Source organism: Chelonoidis abingdonii, chromosome 2, assembly GCF_003597395.2.
Source record: "Chelonoidis abingdonii isolate Lonesome George chromosome 2, CheloAbing_2.0, whole genome shotgun sequence".
NCBI classification, from domain to species: Eukaryota; Metazoa; Chordata; order Testudines; family Testudinidae; genus Chelonoidis; species Chelonoidis abingdonii.
This window is the reverse complement of record NC_133770.1, coordinates 70,758,849-70,776,806: the sequence shown is the minus strand read 5'-3', so window position 1 is coordinate 70,776,806 and position 17,958 is coordinate 70,758,849. Positions and strand designations below refer to the sequence as shown.

Here is a 17,958-nt window from a genome sequence, read left to right as displayed (position 1 = left end):
ATTTGTACCAAATTAAACCACCTTCAGGCTATAATTCAATTTTTCTTTATTGAGAAATGTATTGTCAACAAATTTATGCCACAGAGTAAAATCTACACTGAATCTATTATTTATTTGGCTATTAACTGGTCATTTAGATTACTGTGATTGAATTTCAAATGACTTCAAGTTTATATTAGGAATAGAAAGTTTCCAGTAGTAAATATGGTCAGATAATTTGCTATGAAAAAACTCTGAACTTCAGTCGACATGATGTAGTACAAACCATTTCTATTGGTTTACATTTTTATTTATAAAAACCTCATTAGATTTTGTTTCTAGATATTTCTAGTGGGTCAATTTGAGATCAGTTTTTGACATTTGCATTTCATCATCTATCTTAGAAAAGTATTAGAAGCATTTAGTCCCATTCATTTAACTTGTGTCATAAGAGTTAGTTCCTCTTATGTCTTAACTGCTTGCAATTGTGATTTTAGAAGTCCTTTAATTCCAGAAGTTTGCTGCATTTAATAATTATACTTTAAAACTGTATTTTGGAAACTCCTCTTCCTTCTTTTCCCTCAACAAATGGACACGCTGTAGATGATTTTTGATAGGATTTCCTTTAGCAAATACGGCCAGATACTTTTTGCTAGACTTAAAAGAATTGACATGATGCAGTGCAAATCATTTCTGTTGACACATTTATGATATTGCCTGGCAAACTTGACTAGTTCTACTTGAAAAGACTGAAATCATTTTACTTTCAAGATAAAAATGTGTGACTTTAGTGTACTGGTGGCTCCTATTGAATTTTTCCAGCCTTAGGAACATTTGTTTAAAACCTCACAGTGCAGTTTGATCCAATCTTGATTGAGAGCTGAGCAGTTTTGAAAATCTGGCCACTCCTTTCAGGTGCCTAAATAGGAGGTGTGCTCTTTTGGAAATCCAGTCTATAGTCTTTTAACATGACTATTAAAGAATTACTACACTACTGCTAATTTTGATAAGTGAGCCCGTGTCTTGAATAAGTCTGTGCTTCCTCCAAGTTCTCTAAGCCTTTGGTGTTTAGATTCTCTAGCATATCTTCACCCTGTCCCTGGCATAAAACTATTCAGGAAGGTTGCACAGAGCGTAGGAGTCTGTGTGTGTTCCCCATCCTAATTGCATCCTTCCGGTCTTCCACAGCAGAAACTGACTGACATCTCTGTTGCCAATTTGGCAAAAGATGCTGATTCAGTGAAACTACATTTTCCACAAAACCTTCACTGGGAAAGCTTTAGCAGAGAGACTGACTGACTGGCTGAGTGGTTAGGGTATTGGCCTGGGATGTAGGAGATCCAGGTGTTCAAGTCCCTTTTCTCCCTTATTGGGATGGAAAAACTCTACTCTACACAAGGAAGGAAGAGACCTGATCCTGGGCCTCCCACATCCCAGGCCAGTACCCTTGCTGGCAGGCTATAATGTGACATGTCTATGTTTTTTTATTCAATGGCAGAATGAAAACAAATTTTGAAATCTTGAAAGTTGCTGAAAAATGAACTGTCATCCTCTGGTCAGCTGTAGTTACCACCACCTACCTTTTAGAAGGGTTATTGCATTCCCCTCCTCATCCTCTTCCCTAATGTTGCTGAGTGGGGAAGTAGAATATTCCTCCCCAGTATCCCACTTTTTGGGATTAAAAAAGAATCCCAGTTTCCTGATCTTGCTGCAGCAGCTCCCTCTTGGAATGAATAGAAAATACGCCGGTCTTGCTTACAACTGCATTCCAGTAGGTGTGAAGTTAAAACTGCTATCATATCTTTAACTTTAGGGGTGAAGAAGGGACTGAACACATTTCTTAAGGTGAAACCAGAGATCTTTTGCCTCATTTGGTCTGCTCTTGGTAAGGTGAAACTCTGCTTATGGTTCTATTTTTTATTTATAATTTATAATTATAAGAGACTTGCACTGTATTGCATGTATTGCTTTTATTAATGATAAATAACAATAAAAGTTACCTTAGAACTGATGAAATAAGAACATTTGTCCACAAACAGAACATAGCAATAAAAGACCATTTTATACCAAATAAAACAAAAATAAATTCAGTTATCATCTTACTGGTAGATAAAGGGTAATGCAAGCATATGTTTGACATATTTTTGTAGCCTTTAACTGTATATAGGAAAAAGTCCCAGATGTCTATGAAAATTCTTATTTTCAGTCTTCTGTTTGGGAAAAGGTGGTGGTTGGGTGCTTGGGGAAATTATAGTGATAGAAAACTCTTATTAATAAGTATCTCATTGGTATGTTAAACTTTGAGACAGACTATGGTAAGGAAAATATCCACTGTATTAAGGTGTACTCTTTGTGAAATATATTTGTGAATTTGCAAACCGTTTTCATTTTCTGCAAATAAGTTAAAGCAATTAACTACCTGGCATTTGAAAACTCAAACAACTCCAGTTACATGCTCAAGGACACTATCTTAAATTGGACTTAGTTTGCCTTGCTTCCTACTACTGTGATGGGACTCCTACTCCGTAGCTGGGACCCATTTGATCTTCAGAACTCGCTTAGGAAACATTGCCACTGAACTATAGAATAAGGTCTTAAATAAAAATTACTTGGAATGAGAACACTCTAGGAACAGACTTCTTCCAGACATTTTAAAAATGTCACTGTGTAAATTTCTCTAGGTTTTGTGCATCCCAACACTCAGACTAGAGCAATGTATGGCTTCATGCATGCATACTCAGGCCATTGTTGATCCACCACTGTGCTATTTGTAATGAGTCCATCTCTGTGAATCCCTTCTAACATAATAAACCAAACACGCTTCTCAGAAAGTAAGAGTATGGGGAAAATATTCTGTTGTGTATATAACTAGTTATACCACCCTCATCACCACAGTATCTTCGCGTCTACCACTTTGACTGCTTCTTATGGAACAGAACAGAATTTACAATGGCAGTGCTAATGTCTCCACACCATCCCACTAATTTGCTGGGCCTCAGTCTTCACCTAGGGGAGACAGTGCCTGGTATGTGAAGGTGGCTTTTTTCTGTTGCTTATTTGCTCCTTAGTATTCCTTGTGGGATGATTGATATGAGTACTAATTGGTACTAATTGTAGTGATGGTTTAAATTTCATCACTTCTAAATTAGGATTTCTAGCTGAATTTTTAAATTCATCTTTTGAACATTTATATATTCATTCAGATTTAGAAAGACAGGAATTATTTATCTTGCTTTGGACAGTTGATCAAAAACACAATAAAATCAATATAACAATATGAAAAGAAAAACAAAATGCAGCCCACAACATATAGTAGTTGAATAGCCATACAGCACAAAACAGATTAAAAAGAAATTGCACGCCTTTCTTATACATCATTTCTTGGAGAGTATTTATTTCCTCAACCTCCATCTTAAAAACAAGTATCAGAGGGATAGCTGTTTTAGTCTGGATCTGTAAAAGCAGCAAAGAGTCCTGTGGCACCTTATAGAATCTCAGACGTATTGGAGCATGAGCCTTTGTGGGTGAATACCCACTTCGTCGGATGCATCTGTGAGTCTATAAGGTGCCACAGGACTCTTTGCTGATCTTAAAAACAGGAACTCTACAGCATAGCCACCAGACAAATAGATTTGGGCTATTTCGGATCGTAAGTGGAGTGCATTCCAAAGGAAAGTGGCTTTCAAGGAACTGATCCTCCTTGTGTGCTGAGATGAAGTACCTCGGTAGATCTTAACTATGGCAATAAGGGAGAGAGATATGACCTCTTAGACAGGAAGGTCCTAAAACATTTAGAATTTTATAGGTAAATTTCAACATTTATTTTCATCTGGAAACCAACAAGCAGCCAGTGTGGCACATGTAGTACTGGTTGAATATATAGTTGGACATTCTGCTTAATTAGCCAACTCCATGTTCTGTACTAGTCTTATCTTTTGAATGGATTTCAGATGTAGCTCCAAATTGAGCATAGAATATCAGGATTGGAAGGGACCTCAGGAGGTCATCTAGTCCAACTCCCTGCTCAAAGCAGGACCAATTCCCAACTAAATCATCCCAGCCAGGCCTTTGTCAAGCCTGACATTAAAAACTTCTAAGGAAGGAGAGTCCACCACCTCCCTAGGTAACCCATTCCAGTGCTTTACCACCCTCCTAGTGAAAAAGTTTTTCCTAAACCTCCCCCACTGCAACTTGAGACCATTACTCCTTGTTCTGTCATCAGGTACCACTGAGAACAGTCTAGATCCATCCTCTTTGGAACCCCCTTTCAGATAGTTGAAATAGCTATCAAATCCTCCCTCATTCTTCTCTTCTGCAGACTAAACAATCCCAGTTCCCTCAGCCTCTTCTCATAAGTCATGTGCTCCAGCCCCCTAATCATTTTTTGTTGCCCTCCACTGGACTCTTTTTTTTTCCAATTTTTCCACATCCTTCTTGTAGTGTGGGGCCCAAAACTGGACACAGCACTCCAGATGAGGCCTCACCAATGTCGAATAGAGGGGAATGATCACGTCCCTCAATCTGTTGGCAATGCCCTTACTTATACAGCCCAAAATGCATTAGCTTTTTTGGCAACAAGCGCGGCCACACTGTTGACTCTATCTAGCTTTTCATCCACGTAACCTAGGTCCTTTCTTCAGAACTGCTTCCTAAGCCTTCAGTCCCTTAGTCTTGTAACAGTGAATGGATTCTTTCCGTCCTAAAGTGCAGGGCTCTGCACTTGTCTTGTTGAACCTCATTCAGGTTTCTTTTGGCCCAATCCTCAATTGTCTAGATCCCTCGTGTATCCTATCCGCACCGCCAGCGTATCTGCCACTCCTCCCAGTTGTATCCTGCTGAATTTGGCTTGAAGTGTGCAGGTCCGCGGGCAGCCTCCAGATCATTAATGAAGATATTGAACAAAACCGACCCTTGGGGCCACTTCTGCTTGAAACGGCTTGCCAACTAGACCAAGGTAGACCATTGTCAGGAAACATCACTTGTTTTCCTCCATCACAGATCCAATTATCTCCTCATAGAACGACAATTAGGTTGTCAGACATGACTTTGTCCTTGATGAATTCCAATCTGACTGTTCCTGATCACTTCCCCCTCCAATACTCAGAATTGATTCTTTTGAGACCTGCCTTCCATGATTTTTCAGGGACTGAGGTGATGAGGCTGACTGGCCTGTAGTTCCCGCGATCTCTCCTTCCCTTGTTTTAAAGATGGGCACTAGATAGCCTTTTCCAGTCAATCCAGGGACCTCCCTCGATTGCCATGAAGTTTTCAAAGAATGGCAATCAGGGCCGGCACTTTCATTTAGGCGGCCTAGGCAATCGCCGTAGGGCGCCAGGATTATTGGTGGTGGTGGCGTTTGCCAAGGAGGCGGCAGGTGGCTTGGTGGAGCTGCTGCAGTCGTGCTCTGGGACGGCCTCGCTGCTTGCGCTGGCTCGGTGGACCTCACTCAGGGCACTCTGCGGCAACTCCACCGGAGCCGTGGGTGGACAGCCGACCGTCTGCACCATGACTGCTGCAGCCTCCACCGGGAGGCTGCGGGAGAGTGCGCCAGAGGCGCGAAATTGCCGTGGTGCCTAGGGCATTAAAACCCCTAGCGACGTCCTGTGCCAATGGGCTCTGCAGTCACATCCGCCAAATCCTTTAGCACCCTCGGATGCAGCGCATTCGGCCCCATGGACGTCGTGGCTCCAGCCAGTTTTTCTAATAGTCCTGAACACTTCTTTCTCCAAGAGGATCTGGTCACCTTCTCCCCGATACTGTGCTGCCAGTGCGGCACTTTGGGACTGACTTTGTTTTGAAGACAGTAGGCAAAAACATCATTGAGTACATTAGCTTTTCCACATCCTCGGTGTCACCGCGCGGGTTTGCTCCCTCATTCAATAAGGGGCCTACATTTTCCTTGACTTCCTTCTTGTTTTGCTAACTACCTGAAGAAACCCTTCTTGTTACTCTTAACATCTCTTGTAGCTGCAAGTCAAGTGTTAGAGTATCCATCCGTAAGGGTACAAAGGTAAGTGAGTCTTAATACTTTATATTGACCAACTTCTGTTTAGCAAAATAGACAAGCTTTGTTCAAGGTAACAGAGTACACGTATCTTCTTGGGGTCTGGGAAAACAGTGTCACAACAATTCTCTATCCCCTTGTATTTTTCGATAGCATAGTAGTTACTACATATATTCAAGGAGTCATTAAGATGAAGTGGTGACAGTCATGAGAGAGACAACTTCTAACAAACTGCAAATAATAGAAAGCTAACCATTGAAAGTGATATGTCCAGACCAAAACTGTGGAGTCTAGTTGGATTCCTAGTTTCCAGACATAGACTCATAGACTTTAAGGTCAGAAGAGACCATTATGATCATCTAGTCTGACCTCTTGCACAATGCAGGCCACAGAATCTCACCCACCCACTCCTGTAACAAACCCCTAACCTATGTCTGAGTTATTGAAGTCCTCAAATTGTGGTTTGAAGACCTCTGCAGAGAATCCTCCAGCAAGTGACGCATGCCCCAAGCTGCAGAGGAAGGTGAAAAACCTGCAGGGCCTCTGCCGATCTGCCCTGGAGCAAAATTCCTTCTCAACCCCAAATATGGCGATCAGTTAAACCCTGAGCATGTGGGCAAGAGTCTTGAGCAAAAATTGGTGGGAAGACATCTCCAATGGATGGACAGGTACAATTTTTGCCTTATCTTCAGGTTGTATTCTTCAATCCACCCCATCACATTTGTCTTACCTGAATTGAATCTCTGCCGGTTTCTTTATCCATGCCCAAATCTCCTCCAGACAGTGGAGAAGGAAGTCAATTCAGTACCAGCATCTGGGTAAGAGGAGATTAGAACACAGATAAGTGTCATCAAATTGCTAAAGATGCTACAACCCGTGTTTCCTCACTAATACCTATTGAACAAGCGAGAGGACAGGTGGAAGATTGTACAACACCATGTGGTTGCTCTTGTGGTAGATGTACAGTTGCCCAATATTACCGTCTGGGATTTGGTTGAGAGAAGAATGAATTCATTTAAGAGTAATGCCATCAACTTCTGCTGAAGACTGCATGTGTGTGGTGAAAACCTCATAATTAACTGTGTTGAAAGCAGCTGAATGGTAGATGAAACCAGCCTGGATACGTCATCTTCATCCATTGTTAGCTCATCCAGCAATGCAGCAGGAATAACCCAGGTCAATGCTTAGACTGATGAGGGTCAAGAAAATGGGGCATCTAGATACTGAGTGATACTGATTATTCTGACTCTGCAGATTTGTTTAAAAAATTTATAATTTGAGTGCTTCTGAGGAATTTACCCACTGTCTCTTGAGGAACATTTCTTGTTTAAATATTTTTACAGAATTCTCAGGTTTGTGAAAGTTATAAAAGCCTCTTATGCTGCTTTGTAATCCTGTTTTCTATTTCAGTAGCCCACAAATTCCCATTATTTATATACATTCAGACAATTGTTTAAATTGGGTAAATATTTGTTATGTTACATGTTTTGAATTGTGAGAGACCTCATATCTATAAACTAGCTGCCATTTTTATTGATAAATATGACAATATTTTAACTTGCTTTAAAGAATTGATTACAACTTTTATTGCATATGGATCACAGTTAGAGCTGTTTCTTCTGATTGATCTTATCTCATAATGTAGAATTTACAAGCTAAGCACACTACAAAAAGGACAATATAAAGCATGCAATATAAAGCTGCTTCTTTCTGATATTGAAAGCTTACTTTGCAGCTTGAACACACCATCATATGTATAGTTTGATCCCCATGAAATGGTGGTTTGCATGTGTCATAAACAGATAGCTATGGGTTAATGTTTCTTTCACCTGTAACGGGTTAACAAAGGGAACCAAACACCTCATCAGAGGACCAATCAGGAAACAAGATTTTAAAAGCTCACGGAGGGAATGTTTGGGTGTGTGTCCCTTTGTCGGTGTTTCGGGTCTATCTCTCGGCTATGAGAGGGATCTTTCTATCTTCAAGCTTCTAAACTTCAGTTTCCAAGTTGTGAGTACAAAGGTAGAAAAACAATAGGCTTTTATTGTTTTTTTTGTATTTACATGTGTGTAGTTTCTGGAATGTTTAAAATTGTAATTTCTTTCTTGAATAAAGGCTGTTTGTTCATATTTGTCTTTAGGATTGACCCTGGTTATATTGTTATATTGAATACAGAGGCGCATTTTTATGTCTTTTCTTTCTTTTGTTATAAGCTTTTTCTTTTTAAAACCTGTTTGGATTTTTCTTTTCTCAAGTGAGGCTCTAGGGGATAGAAAACCCATGCCAGGATATTACGGTCTCTCTCTCAGGGAAAAGACTGGGAGGGGGAAAAAGAAGGAGGGGGTAAGGTAAAATTGCCTCTCTGTTTTGTAATTCAAGGAAGTTTAGTCACAGTAACTCTTCCAGGATAAAACACACGGAAAGGGAAGCCTGGGGAGGAGAGTAAAAGAGAAGACAAGGGGAGAGGGGGTTATTTCCCTTTGTGATAAGACTCAGGCATCTGAGCTTGGGGTCCCCAGGGAAGGTTTTCTAGGGAGACCAGGAAGTGAGCCAAAGCACATGGCATTTTGGCTGGTGGCAGCGCTATAAGACCCAAGCTGGTAATTAAGCTTGGAGGTTTCATGCAGGCACCCACATTTTGGGCTCTAAGGTTCAGAATTAGGAATTATGCTTATGACAGCATGTCAGCTACAGAACTGAAATAATTTGAACCCCTGTGTGTTACTTGCATGGGTACACTAACAGGAGTCACAGATCCTGACAAAGACTTTTAAAATTGTATGCTTGACAACAAAGGTTTCTATTTTACATTGTTACTTTGGTGGCAGAAGTGCAGAAGATAATGAGTTAGTTCAGCTGGGCTTTTACCTGTTAATATTGGCAAATTTAACTCCTCTATATTAAAAAACTAAATCATACACTATGTATCTTTAATAAATTAAGATAATTTTTGTTGCAAAGTAGCAAAAAATCTGTTAAACTTGAAAAGAGAACAGATGAAAGGAAGAAAATTATTCTATGTGTAGATTTTGAATGTCAGCATGACCTATGTATGTTTAAGGAAGACATATTTGTCATACAGATGAAGCTTTTTTTTCCAGACCTTACTGTTGACAGAATCTCACCTACTTCCCCCATTTATTATGATAATAGTCTATGGATGTCGTATGCTACAGACTAATGAAGTTGTCTGTCTATTACTATGTTGCATACACTGTGTATTTTGTTTTTCTTTGAATTTAGATAATATTATATGCTCTTTGACATTTGTGGAGTTAATTTACGAGAAAAGAAAAAAATGGATGTTTAATAATTAAGAGCTTTTGAGAGTAATTTAATGGATTTTAGTTTTTCCAAATGCAAGTATCCTTCATAAATGTTGAGACACGTCATTGTGTTTAGCTTGCATCTCTTGAGGAATGGTCGGACTAGAAACTTTTGCAGTATGGATTAATTCACTTGTGGATAAAAGAGTAACCTGTGTAGCTACTGTATGCAACTGTCAGTTTCCTAAGAAGCTTATTAGATCATTTATTTTTGTCTGTTATGCTTATATATCTTTTATTGTATCGTTAAACTTTTTTTCAAATGCACATTTGGAAAATGTCACCTTCTGGGATGCAGTCCAGGCCAGTGGGAGGTTGTCACTACTTGTCCTGTAACCTTGAGTGCCTTAAAATGTTCTGCTGCTGAACCTCCTTGTCTAGATGCTCTCAGCTGGCCTATAAGCGTGCACTAAGTGTCTATATGTTGAACAGCCCTGGTTCAGCAAGTCTGACTCCAGCAGTCTGCTTGTTACACCACAGTCGCACTATGGTCTTCCACCAACCTTGGTTCCTCTAGTCAAGAGACCACAGCACAACGACAATTTCTAATTTCCCCAGAACCAACTGTCCTGAGATGTCCAGTCCTCCCTTAGAACACTGAGAAGTAATAATGTCTGTTGTTCTTTTAAAGAGACAAAAGCACAGCAGCTTGTTGCTTTTACTGGAGTTAATAATCACTTCAAGTCAAACACAGCATTGGGTTGATCTAGAGCGAAAGTGAAACAAATGTATTTAATCAAAAAGAGAGAGGGTTTGCATAAGTTCAAGTACGAGGGATAAAATCTGGAATGGTTACAAACAAGTAGAAATGAAAATCACTTTCTACTTACCAAAACATCACAAAACTACAGTCTTGTTTCAAGGTAAAATTATTACCACACCTCCCTCCAGCAAGATGGCTAGACTACCCTCTTGGTTAGTCTCTCCCACAAAGTCCAAAATGCTCAGTTCAGCTTCCTTAGCTGAAAGAGAACTTGAGGTTCTTTGTCCATCTCTTTTGTAGTCCAGTGAACATCTTAAATGTATCTTTCTCCAAGTCCAGTGCCTTTGCTGTGAGATAAGTACCATGGAGTCAGATGGGGAAAGTTCTATGCTGGTTCCTCCGTCCTGGTGCTTTCTACAGTGAAAATTGATCTGTCTCTGCTGCTTCTGACATTCCGGCCAATGGCCACTTGATTGTGTTTGCATCTGGATGGAAGCATCAGCCTTTCCTTTGTCTGGAAAAAAAACTGTTTACTCGTTCTCCAGACTTGTCTGCTTCAAATGCATTTTAGTCCCATATTTCTTTCACATTTGTTCATTCCTTTAGGCTCTTAACATACATACACCATGCAAGAATATTAATAATCAGTGAATTATTGGTTTTACAATGGTACCTTAGATACAGACTGTAACATAAGTGAATTGGGGTACTGAACTGGGCAAGCCAACTGAAACTCACTACCTGATACCAGTGAGCCGTTTGTCCTCTGGTGGGGTGGGATGTTCGTAAGGTCACAGAAAACAAAATTGTTTCTATCTAAATTTTAGCAGATGTTAAGTCCCAGTAACTCCTGTAGAGCTCATCGCTTCAGTGTATATAATATAGATATAAGATAATAAATATTCCAAGAGCACAAAGTACAGTATGTAGCTGGTTTTAGTGACATTGGCAAAGGATGCCAAAAATTCTTCTCTAAAGCCCACAATAGAAATGGCTGATTTGTTATTCATGATAAATTTAAAATGACATCCCTCAAATGATGTCTGTCCTCTCCCTTATTTTGCCTTAATTGAGTTTTGGTGCATTATACAGTAGTGAAACAGTATAGTGTCTTACAATTCACATTTTGTGAGCAATTTAAGAGCTTCCAGTCCTGTCTATTCAAAATGTGGTCACTTTGCTTCTGTTTCATGCATGCACAACTCTAGGAGGATCATATTTCTCTGTTTGATTAGAAAGTTATCCAAGTCTAGAAATCTGTAACCATGTAAATACACTGAATTTTTGCAGTCTTATTCCCTAAAATAATTGGATTTTTTTTTTCTATAGCAAGAATATTTGGTCTCAGTGGTATGACTATGTAGCGACAAAGAGGGTTTACTGTCAAGGAGAACTGTTGATACTTCTATCCATCTTGTTCAAATATATACTAGTCATGGAAACACCCGTGATCATGTAGTTTCAGCAGTTCTAGGTGTATATCCAGACTGTAGATTTAAGCTGTCAGTCACCTATTAAGTTTTCATGGTCAGGTTAGACCCTGTGGGTGAAGGTAGGAAAATTCATATTTAGTTTTCTTCTAGATATATATATATATATACATGAGAGATGCTCCAGAGGAATAATACTAGGTGTGTGCTGCAGTTAACGTGGGGAAACAAAATGTTGCAATGACGTTTCAAAAGAGAATTAGATCCGTTGCACTTGAAATCATGGTCTGAGATTATGCATTGCTTCATGTACCTTTCCTGTAGCAGCAAATTCAGATTATGATCGGTGGTGTGGTATATATTGAAGATTTTCATTTTTGAAGTCAGTGAAAAAAACTCTTGCTTTAGGTTAGAAGCATTCTGACAGTACTGATCTAAAGTGTTCTGGTACACCAAAGTTCTTGCTTAAATGATGGTCTCTTGAAAGGTTTTTCTGCTTTTCCTTTTTCTACTTGTGTGAAAGGTTTTCCACTTGCTTTATGTAATGGCCACCGAAATTATTCTTGGCCTACCTTCTTCCCTTTTTTCTCTTGTGATTTTTTTTTTTTCTATTCAGTTAAATCTGCTGTAATTTGGGAAATGTTTCCTAGATGTACAGGTTTGGAATCATACATACTAGAAAGGAAGAGTTATCTAGGGAAAAGCTCCGTTATAAAACCTAATTTTCCTTTAAAAATCAATTTTGAGATGCCTGAAAGTCTTTGCCATATTTCATGAGCTGAAGCAAGAGGGTGGCTTGTTCATAGGAGTAGATAGTGTGGATCTATTTGCCAGCCTTCTTGTATCTTGTTGTGAAACCCTTGAAGTAGAAGATTACTTTTGTTCTTCAAGGAAGGTAAATATTTTAGCAAAAATACTCCGTTCTCTGTAAGCTCCTGAAGGGAGTAGCTCAAATTGCTAGACTGCAATATGTACAGTAGATACATTTGGACCAAATCAGCATGTACAGCTGCTATTTTTGAAGAAAGGCAACAGACGGTAAGTCTCAGGAAGAGGTTCCTATATGCTTTCCAATACAAAAGTTCCTGTAAAGATGGGGGAAAACCAAAATGTCAGTGTTTTTTTTTTTTATTTTATTATTATTTTTTTTAAATGTCCATTGTCTGGGCTAGCCCTCACTTAAACTGATTTCCAAAAAATCGTTTTGATCACTTGGAAAGCAAAATGTGCACAACTGGAATACCAAGTAGATGTGAAAATATATGGCAAAAAATAACAAATTTGACTTGCTTTTAAAGTCCAATTAACCCCTCTTCCCAGAACTCAAACCAGAATTTGTTACACAAAAATTCTATCTTGTCCCACATCTGAAATGCCTATCAAAACCAATTTTCATTTTGAGTTACAATTGATATTACGGGTTTTGATTTGCGCCTATGAACCTTCGCTTACCTGTTTCAAATTAGTCCTTTGCTGTACAACTCAGTCTTTTCAATCCATGCCTGTGTTTCTATTTTAAGTATATAAAGACTAAATACCTTTGTTGTTACTCTGAGAAAATATTGAGAGTTTGAAGACCCGCAAACGTTGTTCAATTCCAAATAAGACGATCAAACTTAAAAAAACCCAAACCACTTTGGAGGTAACAGAATGCAATTGTAATACATTAAATTGAAGCCACTCCTAACCATATCCAGTAGAATGGCACCTTTTTGAGTCCTAGTTTAGTATAAGTTTCAAACAGAGAAAAGTTTGCGATGCTATAGTAAATGTTTAGATCTTGTTCCAAAAAAGAAGAAAAATAGGGTATTTCTAAATGGATTCTAGTAGTGTGGCATCAAATCTCAGGATATTTTTATTGTCATGTGGACAAATATAGAATAGTTAAACAGTATACATAACTGTCTTATTTCTGATATTGGGGTTTGAGTCACTTCAGACTTCGTCTTTGTCAAATGGATATGTGAATTGGTTTACTGATAGTCAAAGAAACCCTAATTGCTGTACCTTTTAGCTATTACATTATTAAGTTGATGTATCAAAATCTAACCTCTCACAAAAACATTGTAAGATGAAGTGAATTGATGTCATAGCACAAAATTTTATTATGTTTTGTTTTAGTTGTAGTCTCAGCTATATATCTTGGAGATTTTTATTTGCTTGTTATGGTAACTTGAACTGATGGAATCAGAGAAGGTTAAACTCTGCTAACAGATTCAAAATATGATCAACTCTGAGTATGCATCGTTACAGTATTTTCATAGACAGGTAAGTCAGAAAAACACCAGTAATACTTGTAATAGTTTTCGGCTTCAGTGCTGGCGCGTATCATAAAGCAAATCTATAAACTCTTAGTTACAGGTATAGCACAAAAGTAAAGGATGGCTTATTTAGTTAGACTCAAGTGGGTATTGACATTTGTATTGCAGGAATTTAAACATTATTACTGGATTGCTTTTAACAGCAATTCTGTGTTCGTATGATATCAGTTTAAGTAATTGTTTAGTTCTATCTCTTCTCTTGTATGTTGATTGTATGCAAGTCTGTTGCATTGTCTTGGTATACCAAAAATGGTTAGCATATAGACTTTATCTGAGGTATTTTGTTGAAGCCAAGATTTTGGATTTAGGAGAAGAGATTGCAAGAAGAAGACTGCTTCCAGCACCATGCACTGAGTATGAATTTTAACTCTGACATGTAAAGTAATATATCAAATCTTACCTTCAGTACATTTTAACCTAATATGATAAATGATTCTCTTTGAGTGATTTGGGCATTCAATGCAATAGTGGAGATCACCTTTAAAGCTTCTGAAGTGTTTTATAATCAGTTCTTTACTTATTAAAAACTTTATTTAATCCCTGAGGCCATTTTATAAATTGACACTATTTAAATTTGTAGGTGACCTTGGCCCTTTGTTTTTTGCATGCAACATCACTTCAGCTCTGAATCCAAGTTTGGGAATATGTATTTAATTTGTATTTTAGCTTGTGTTCCATTAAATTATATACTCCACCCATCCAATTGGGTCAGTTAAGCCAAAGTGAGAGTAATGGCTTGGTATAAAAATTAATGTTAATTTATTAATCAATTTCATTTGTGAATTAGCATCCTAATAGTTAAAGATTCTGGTGGTGTGTGATAGCACAGAAAAAGAATTCTCCAAATACCTTGTACATTAAGTAGACTACCAAATATTTAACATTGTTAGAACTCAGCACAGAAGATATCAGGTTTTAGGACATGAATGCACTTAAGTCTCCCTAAAGTAGTTTTACAATCTCTAAACACACCTTGTTGAGAATAGGTATAATCTGACTCATCATAGAATCTTACTGATTTCAGTAGAAGTCCTTCCTTTTCTTAATCAAAGTCAGTTCAACTACACAGAAAGATGTCTTCTGCTCGAGTCAGCCACTACTGTAGCCGAACTATAGAGTTACTAGTTGCTCATAGCTGCAAGCCAGCCTCTGGGCATCTTTCTAAATTTGCAAATGTAATTATACAGTAGACTTCCTTAAACACATTTTTTGTTCCCAGCTATAATTAAAACAGCTTTTCTCGTCTCTAGCCTGTTCCCTTATCTTGCAACCTACCTCCAAATCTTCCACTGCAGGTTAGTGCTATCTAGTGAAGCTGATGTATCTAGAAAAAGTAGAATGTCTACTCTTTATCTTCGCAAGGATGGTTTCCTCATCGCATAAGAGCCTGTCTTTCTCTCTACTGTACTCTGATTTACATCTCTCAGGAAGCTAAATATTGCACTCAAGGTTGTACAAAGAATCGTTGACTAACGCACTACTTTTTATTCTGAAAATTCAGTTGGCTTTGTAAATTACAGTAGTAGGTAGGAAATCACAAAGTGCTGAAGATGAATAGTTCAATGAGAAGGGAAATACACATTTTTCTATTACAAGCACTTTACTTTCCTGCAGTTGTATTAAGAGTATAATTATTTTTCTACTGGTTGTGCATTAAGTTTTCATACAGATAGCACTGCATGCTCACTGACGGTATATGAGGTTTTCAAACTGGGGGGTGCGCAGGAATGTTTGGGGGAGGGCAAGCGTCAGGTGGCTCGGGATAGCCTCATGTGTCAGGGCATGGGAAGGGAGCACCACCTACACTGCCTGACTCACCTCAACAGACCACCAAGCCTGTGGGTCAGTATCTGCGTTCACTGCACTGTTTCTGGAAGCCTCCATACCCAGCTCTGGCTTTGTCCCCAGAGACGGTCATACATTCCTTCCCTGACCCTGAAAACCCGAGGGAGGAGAGACAGGTATTGTATCTATTTTTGTCTGGGTTGGGTAGGGGCGCAACTAAAAAGTGTAACTCAAAGCATAGGGCTCAGCTCAAAAAGTTTGAAAACTGCTGATGTAACATGTACACAAGATTACAGTTTATTACTCTTTTTGTGCATAGTGGTTTGTAGTGCCAGCCAGGGGTAACCCAGAAAGGAAGAAATTAAGTCATCCATAACATAGGTTATAAAGTTTCCATATTCCATGAAGCCCTGACACATGATCCTCTCATTATACTGTACTGAGAAAACTAAATGCTGAATATGTAATAACACAGATGTGTCCAGATATTAACAAATACAGTGCAAAATAGGAGCTCTGAAAATCACAATGCAGGATCAAAATAAAAAAGTGGTAAAGGCTATTGTGTATTTTCTCAGTTTTGTGTGTTGCATCTCCAACCCCAAATTTATAAAAGTAGAATCCAAAATATTTTTATACCAAACTGATAATCTCTTCAGAATGCTATGTTGTTTTTACAATTTGAACAATCATTTTTTACCTTTCAGTTTACTACGTTTTCTAGGTCATATAATATTTGTTGCATTTCTTTAGTATGAACTAAAAAGAGACTATTGCTGAATATGCTAAAGTAGGTATTGTTGATTTTTTGTTTGTTTTTTTGTTTTAGCCTGGCATTTAAGTAGACAAGTAAGAATCATGTTTAATGCTGCTTTGATAATAAATAGTACTATAATTGATTGTTGATAGAAACCCTTAAAATACATTTTTATAGTTGAAATGAATTTTGGGTAAACAGCATTCAATTTGCCTATTAAAATAATTCACTGTGTATTGTGGTTAGTTTGAGTATTAAGGAGGCAAGACTTTTCCAGCAACAGTAATTGGTTGACACTGTTTGACCTTAATGCAAAGCTACAGTATTTAATGAACAAAAGGGGAGAATAAAGTTTTGATAAATAAGGCAGTTTTCCTGAAACCTTTAGAAATATAGTTGAAGTCTGTTAGTGTTAGATTGATGGTTTCTTCTTTTGTGAAAAGAATAAGTGAATAATTTAAGGTTATATTTCATGTTTTCAGATCTTCATTCTGTCATATAAATAATAGACTGCTGAAGTGTGGAAGTTTCTGCATTCACAGCTTCAATAGACCTATATTAGTGAGCTTCTTACTCCATTTCTGGATCTTGTAATCCTTTTTGCCCACTTGCATTGGAAAGAATTTAATTTCTCATCTGGAGAAGTGGGACATTAATAGGTGGTACTCAGTTTTCTTTTAATTCTTTAGGATATATATATTCACTAAACCTTAAAAATACCATGATTATCCACTTTTAAATGAGACTTTCTATTTCTAGTCTTTAATACAACATCATGTTGGCTTTAATATTTTTCCTTTTAAAATCCTGTAAGATATATAGGATGTTAGGAGTGATAGTTGTCATAAAAATACAATGAATATATCCTCAAAACTAAAGCCTGATAGAAATTTCCAATTGATGTAAATGGGAAGACACTTACTCAATTCATTGAGATTTGGATCAAGCACCCTCTTTTTGGGACTTGGGACATAATCAAATCTTGATGAAATGAAACTTATATGTCTAGTATAGGACCTTGTTACATTAATTGGCATATGCAGTGTATGTGTATATGTGTGTGTATATACATACTCATATTACATATACATATACATGATATTCTTATCAATAAAGTAGGCAAATACAACTTAGATGGGGCTACTATAAGGTGGGTGCATAACTCTGGTCTACAATTTTTGAGAAGTCGTCTGCTTCAGAGATAAAATGTGTATTTATTATGTATTTTGATGTGCTGAATTCAAATATGACAAAACAATTGATTGGCTACTGTTTCTAAGATATTTAAGTTTTTACATTTTATATCTATGTATATTGTGTAGATAGTCGAGTTTTAATCATAAATTGTAAACCTAGGTCTTTTCATGTGTTTATGGTTGCTTTACATGATAATATTTCACCTGTCCTGTTTATGTAACACTTTAAATATCTGCAAAAGGGTTATATAAATAAAATTGATCTTGAAACTAAAGGCAAAAAACTATTATGTGTATAGTTTAGTCCTATTCAGTGTCTGCTCGGCGCTTCTTGGCTTGTCTCTTGTATTCATTAAATGGAGCATCTCTTGTCACTGTCCAGCAATAGTCTGCAAGCATTGATGGGCTCCATTTGCCCTGATAGCGTTTCTCCATTGTTGCAATGTCCTGGTGAAAT

At 37.8% G+C, this 17,958-nt stretch overlaps 1 protein-coding gene across 7 annotated transcripts in view; it reads left to right on the top strand.

Annotated features, from left to right (window-relative positions):
* TBC1D5 (TBC1 domain family member 5) overlaps positions 1-17,958 on the top strand; it is a 534,167-nt gene that overhangs the window by 72,395 nt on the left and 443,814 nt on the right. For 4 of the 7 annotated variants that reach the window (XM_075062443.1, XM_075062440.1, XM_075062439.1 and 1 more), the window contains exon 3: positions 1,793-1,864. The exons of the other annotated variants lie outside the window; for them this stretch is intronic. The gene's annotated coding sequence lies outside the window, so the exon portion shown is untranslated. The remainder of the gene's footprint in view (positions 1-1,792; positions 1,865-17,958) is intronic. 7 annotated transcript variants of the gene reach the window in all.